General features: G+C 30.6%; 1 protein-coding gene across 2 annotated transcripts in view; it reads left to right on the forward strand.

Moving 5' to 3' along the window:
• Tj (traffic jam) overlaps nt 1–6,955 on the forward strand; it is a 45,207-nt gene extending 38,252 nt beyond the window's left edge. For both annotated transcript variants that reach the window (XM_071718501.1, XM_071718500.1), the window contains one exon: nt 281–6,955. The gene's annotated coding sequence lies outside the window, so the exon portion shown is untranslated. The remainder of the gene's footprint in view (nt 1–280) is intronic.
• Nucleotides 6,956–7,163: the final 208 nt, after the last annotated feature.

Below are 7,163 nucleotides of genomic sequence, written 5' to 3' on the forward strand. Positions count from 1 at the left end.
GGGCGCTCCTGCACTCGCCGCTAACGCTCCCGAAAGAAAGGAACACAAGCGAGCAGTGCGACGCAACAATAAAACAATATGAAAAATACTACATTTTCAATATAATATTATAATAACGAAAGTAATATTAACATTGAATATTCTGCTTGTATTTATGCAAAACCGCAAGTTCTTTTATCCTCCTGAACAATAGAAGTTTCATATTGTGCATTTTGAAAAATGTTTATTATTATTATGCCATACGATGAGACGTGTATATGGATCTTTATCTCGTGGATAGTTTTTCAGATATGACACATCGTTCGGAAGGCGTGCCAAGATTAGGCCGTATAGGACTTCAACTTTTTCTTTTCATCGATTTCTTCCTCCATCCTTCGTCATTCGCGTCAGTGTACATCGGAACCTTATGGCCGCCCATGGGCTGTGGGGGAGAAGCGGCTAGTTCCTTCCTAGGCGTATACCGACTGGTGATTTAGTGAGATCCGATCTGCGAGTGGAGCGGCCGATCAGCTGGACCATAAATATCAGGTGTTTTTTTGCTCGCACACAACACACACACAACACACACACACACACACACACACACACACACACACACACACACACACACACACACACACACACACACACACACACACACGTATACACGTACATATATATTTATTTTTCGAGTAAAATAAGATCTCCAGTGAGAGGCAGCATTCGGTTTTTCATTAGCGTTTAGCTCCTCTCTTCTTAGATTTCTTTCAATTCGCGAGACGAAAATCTGTTATGTTCCTTTTACATTCGTTTTTTCGGTGTATGTAAAAAAGTTAGGGCTTGCGACATCCGATTATTTTATTTACGATACCATCAATATTTTTATAATTGAACGCTTTCCTTGGATAGTACTGTATATCATGTATTTCGATGGTACTAATAACAAATTTTTTACCTACATTTTTAGGTAAAAATGTTTTTTTGCGACGGTTTTTCACTTGAAATCAATCAGATTGTTAACTGTACGAAAAACAGTATCGAGACATAGCTTAACAGGATTTAAATCCGTGTGTAAACATTGCGTTCATCGAAACATTTTGCAACATTGCGTCTCTTGCGAAAGTGAAATCTCTTCAGAGGAGAAGCTCGAAATTATGTGTACATACAGTATAAAAGTCAGCGCTTTAATTTCTTGAAATTTCAGTGCCTAAGATATGATTATTTACTCAATTATAGTTATTATCGTGCGAGAAAACGCGGGAGAAGAATCTACGAGCGCTCCTCTGGAAAACTTAACTGCACTTTTATAGCGCTTCCCTCTCGACTTTAAACGAATAATTTTTATCCGCTAAACCGCCACCGCTGTCGCAACCGCGCGCATTCCACCCTTCCGATGCTGCCCTTGTCGTTCCGAGCGACCCCTCGTAAAATTAAGTCAAACAGCCACGGGGTGCCGGGGTGCCATTCGCTTTTCCGCGTTACGTTCTCTGTTCCTGTTAAGAGGAACCGAGCGCGACACCAGTCACTTTTGCAAACGGTCAAAAGAGACGGTGTGAATCATTCGTAGTCTGGGTAACAACGATAATTTCTTCGCAAAAATCATCAGACGCATAAAAAAAAATGTAAGCATCTTTTATTGCGATTTTATTCTCGTGATAATTCTTGTATTTTTCTCGCAACATTGAAGACTCTGTATTACAGTGATTGCAATACCGGACCGAGATAACAATACCAGCATTTCGATATTTATTTTACATAATACGGCATATCAATTTGGCATTTTGTATAAAGAGATTAGGTTACATATCGTAAGGGTAAACGTTATATAAAATACATTAAACCACATATTTAATTTATTGCATATTAAGAAGAGAATATAAAATTAACTAGCTTAATCCATTTATACATATATTATACAGTCCAGCCTTAAATTCTGTTTTTGTGCTTTGAACATATAATACGAATATATTTTAATTAATGTAAATATATCTTTTAAAGTACAAAAAAGGAGCTTTAGAACTGTATGTAAGTTATTAGAAGTGCTCGCCTTTATATCTTTATAATATAAATGTAGATACTTTGGTCAATCGTCAATCGCTGTACGTATGATTTCTAGCAGAATTTTGCTCCTTCAATTATGCCTCACTTGAAGAATTCTAAGCTTGTGTTTTCTTCTAACATGCCCAAAATTTAAATCAGAATTATCGAAAGGTAAAGTTTAGTTTTAATAAAAATAAGAACTACTTCCGCACATACATATAGAGTGTTCTCGATTTTTTTTCGGGTTTGTTCTAGTTTATCTGTTAGCAAATGATTACTTTTTGTACTCTTATAAATTTGGACGATTAATAAATGCTGGAATGTTTACTTCTCTTATCACGACTGTTTGTTTACGCAATGAATTACGTCGTATGCGTTGACGCATTGCTTGGATAGCATTCTCTGTTTTTACTGATTACACATCACTTTTCTTTTTATTATATGACCTGTCTCTTTGAACTTTTTAATTGCGCGAAACACAACTACTGCTTGGCTATATTTAATGTTTTAAATTTATTAAAAATATCACGAATACTCTTTTCCACTTCAAATAATGCTATAGCAGCAATACAGTTTTTATTCCATTGTGAATATAAACTATGACGACCAAAGCTCTCAGCTGTTCTATTATGTTGTCATAGTTAACTATAACTAATAATGTCACGGTTTGTGTGCTGAAGTTTAACCGACTGTCTGTTGTTTAGAAAATTAATAACAGATTTATGGCAAGACTATGTATAATATAATAATATAATACACAAAATAACTCACGCGTATATGCGCGTGTTTAATTGAGACAGGTTGCAGTTTTTGTTTCGTTGAACAAAAGAAGGAAATTCAATGATGTGTAACAAGATTTAATCTTTTTTTCTTTTTTCACAAGTGCAATAATATAAAAGTGTGATTGCATCTCTTTTGTAAATAAATCATACATTCTTCTTATATAGCAATTGTTAGAATAATAAATATAAATAAATCTATTAGATAGAGTAAATAAATCAAGTCTTAATTATTTGTATATAAAAAATATTAAGATAAAATTGTAAAACATTTATAGTTTATAAAATTTTTTCATATTTTTTGTAGCTTCTTTTTTGTATTTTAAATAAAATAAACTTTTATATCTTTTTTATAAAATATTTTTATACATAAAATTATATTAATTATAAAATTTTTTATCTACTGCTATGCATGTTACAAAAATATGTAATTACATCTTGCAGTTTATATCTTTTCTTAAGTGCAATAATGTACATTTTTTAATATTGTTTTATTCATCGTATTATAGAGCATAAAAATATTAAAGTTATTGAAAAATGGGTTACAAAAAAATTTTTGTTTCAAAATATGAAGTCAGAATAAAGTAAAATATTTTGTAAACTATTAATTCTTTTTCTTACTTTAATATTTTTATTACTTTACTTTAATAGAACAGAATGTTCAGAAGGATCGAATTATATATAAAATGTAATTTATTTAAAAAATAAACTTGTACTTTTTCATTCATTGTATTTTCGAAAAAGACAAGCGCCAGTAAGAAAATATATTTTTGTTATAATATTCACACATAATTATTTTTTTCATTTCTGTCATTTTCAACGAAACAAGAACTACAATTCCAATTGTGATTTAATCTGTATAAGTGATTTGTATTACAGATCGTAACTGCAAAATTTAAGAACAAAATTATGCAATGAGAAAACGTTAGTTTTAAGAAGAGTATCATGATAGAATCGATTATTTTGCAAGTAGAGAAATTAAAGAAATCTGAAATCATCTTTTACAAGTGAAATTATAGAAGGGTTTTCTTACACAAATTAATTCTTATTATTTATGTTTATATCGTTATTTACATGTAAAAGTATTGAGACATTTTGGATACTTCACGAGATATTTTATAATTTATTTTGACATAAAATATAAAATATTTCGTATAATATTTTTCGATGACCTTATCTTAATACTTTTACACTGAGAAAAAAAAGCTGTTGCTTCAATTAAAATACTATCACGGGGTGCCAAAAATGTTTTTGGCACCCCGTGATAGCATTTTAATTGAAGTAACAGCTTTTTTTTCTCAGTGTATATACATAATAACAGAAAGAATCGATTTATGCTCTCTAAAAGTCGAAGAGTGAAATATCATTCAAAACGAGTGAAATGCAAGTGTAATGAAAAGTAAAAATTGAGCCTGTGCACTTTGAGTGATTTGTTACTCTAAGAAAGAGTAAAATATTGCGCTCTATTTGAGTGAAAGGGTACTCTTTTCGAGTGCAGATCAGTGTCCATAGAAGTGAATTATGTTCACTCTACAATTTTGAGTGAAAAATTTCACTCTGTTAGAGTCATTTATCAGTCGATCTTTAGTAAATTGTGATTCACTATAGCTTTAGAGTGAGGACGTATATATCACTCCGATAGAGTAGCCGCTCTAAAAATTTGAATGAAAAATTCACTCCTACCTTATGAGTGTCCGCATTTATTGAAATTAAAGTGACAACCCTCTCTTTTGGAGTGACTATCGCAATTACTCTAATATATTAGTGGCAAAACCACTCTATGAGATTTAGAAAATGACTGTATTATTTGCTGCACTTGTATTTGCATGATTGTATTTTGTTATATTTTTCTTTTTTACAATTAATTAATTCTATTATTGTGTACAATATAATAGTATTAAGATAACGTTATCGAGAAATTGAAAGTATGAAATATTGTGATAACTTATATTTTATATTTCAATATTAAATATAAGCTATCTTGTTTTGCATATTCAATTCTTTGATGACTTCATCTTATTACTTTTATATACACACATAGCAACAAAAGACAACATATGTAAAAAAAGAATTCTATAAAAAATGAAGATTTGGAATATCTTTAACATTTTCATTAAATTAATTTTTTCCACATAATTGCATTGGTTATTTTAAATTGTTTTATATGCAAAAGATGTGTATATATAGGTATAATATATATATTTTACACATATACGTATATACATACAGGGTGTTTCCTAAGTAAGTACAAAAAATTGAAGCGGATAATTGAAGTGGCTTATTTTAGGGAGAAAAGGTCCTATAAACATATATCGTAAACTGCTTTGTTTTCAAAATACGAAATATCCCCTCCAATTTTTTGTACTTACTTAAGAAACACCTTGTATATTGTTGCGCCCGAGACCCGAGACTCGCTCGCGTGTTTCTGCACTGCTCGCATTCGCGTTCGCGCTCGCGCACTCCCGAGCTCGCGGAAAAAAACTAGACACGGACTGGAAAATAACTCGTTTATTCGTAATAAAATACAGAGGAGCACAATGTCACACGTCCGATCGGTCCGCTAGCTCAACTTCGAATCCAAGATGATCATTTTCAAACAACGGCTAGTCGTCACGAAGAACGCTTAGCGATATGAGCGACATCTTCTCTAGATCTAAAGTTTACTCGAAAGCAGCTCTATTTGACTCGAACTAAGAGTTGATTCAGCGCGGGCGTAACAATATATAGGATGTCTGATAATAGGTATAACTATATAAATATAGGTAACACCCGGCGTGGATATATATATATATATATATATATATATATATATATATATACTATATATATATATAGGTAGAGTTAAACTGAAATCCTTCTAATCGCCGCGCGCCATAGCAATCGTAAACGCTGGGCTAGGTACCTTTTCTCGTCGAATCGCGCGGACGCACGCTAATACGCGGAGCTTTATTAATTAAATTCTTATTATTTATTGCAAAAATTGCAAAACGGTAAAGGACTTTTCTATTCAGTTTAACCCCTTGTATTATACCTATCCACGGCGGGTGTTACACTTATTATCAGACATCCTGTATATGTAACAGTATTTTCTGTATATAAACAAGTTATTTTCACCAAAGCTGTTGAAAATGACAATGAAATTTTCTTTAAAATTCTTATAGTTTAGTTTTTTTTACAAGGACTCTTTTAATATGGTATATCATTAAATAACTCTATCAGAAATAATTGCTTATTTTATTTGTTTTATTTTAAACATTTAAAATTTGTATACAGATTTTTAATAAATGCCAAAATACCGATATAATTGAAACACTGGTATTTCGAATCTGGAATAGCGCGATATATCAATATTCCAGATAACGGTATTGCAATCATTACTCTACGTACTGTACTCTCGGCGAATTTGCATGCAGTTTTGTGAAGGAAACAGGGATTTTTCTGAGCTATTTTCTCTAATTGTTAATTGTGTTTCTGAAAAGATGTGTTAGTTAATACAGAGTTGTATTTAATTTATTATTTCGAACTAAACTATTAGTGATAATAGCAAAGTTAACTGAAGAGAATATGACGTGAAGAAACAAAATCGAGTTTTATTATTGTTCAATTTTATTATGTTTAACTTTTTATTGTTTTTAACATTTTTTTTATAAGTTTATTTTTGAATTTCTTATGTCTTAATACCTTTATGTTATGTTTTAATACCTTTATTAAACTTTTGTATATATATCTTATTAAAATTTTTATTGTTGAGTAAAAAACAAATTAATAATTGTTATATATTTACATTTCACATGTTACATGTATAATTAGTTTCTTGCATAAATGTCGGGGTTGCATTAATGTTGGGTTGAATGTCGCAACGAATAGAGTATATTTATGCTGAAAACAAGCCTATATTATTACATTTAGAGACATTATTACTTATCTTATTTGTAAATACTCTTAATATCTGAGAAGGTATTGAAAGAAAGGAAATATATTACGTTGGTGAAATCTATCTGTGTAATTCGTACAAATTTACGCAACGTAATTTATTAACCTTGATGTATCCAAGGTACAAATTTGTAAGCTTTTGTTTTGCAACAAAAACTTTGCAAAGTTATGTAGAAGAATATTTGTTATTACCAAATACAGAATAAAGAAATGGACAAATAAAAGATCTATTTTCATTCTTTATAAACATTTATCATAATGCAGACATATACATATATACTCGTATGTATGCATGTATGTGCGCGCGCAAACACACATGCACATACACACACGTATTAAAATACATGGCATATAAAATTATAAATAGAGTTTTATCCTAAAAAATCTTAATTATAAATTATTTAGGCATGTTTGGGTTTTACATTAAAACTT

The sequence above is a fragment of the Temnothorax nylanderi genome, unplaced genomic scaffold (assembly GCF_030848795.1).
Source record: "Temnothorax nylanderi isolate EJ_2023f unplaced genomic scaffold, tnyl_v1.0 TNYL_tig0252_pilon, whole genome shotgun sequence".
Taxonomy (NCBI): Eukaryota; Metazoa; Arthropoda; class Insecta; order Hymenoptera; family Formicidae; genus Temnothorax; species Temnothorax nylanderi.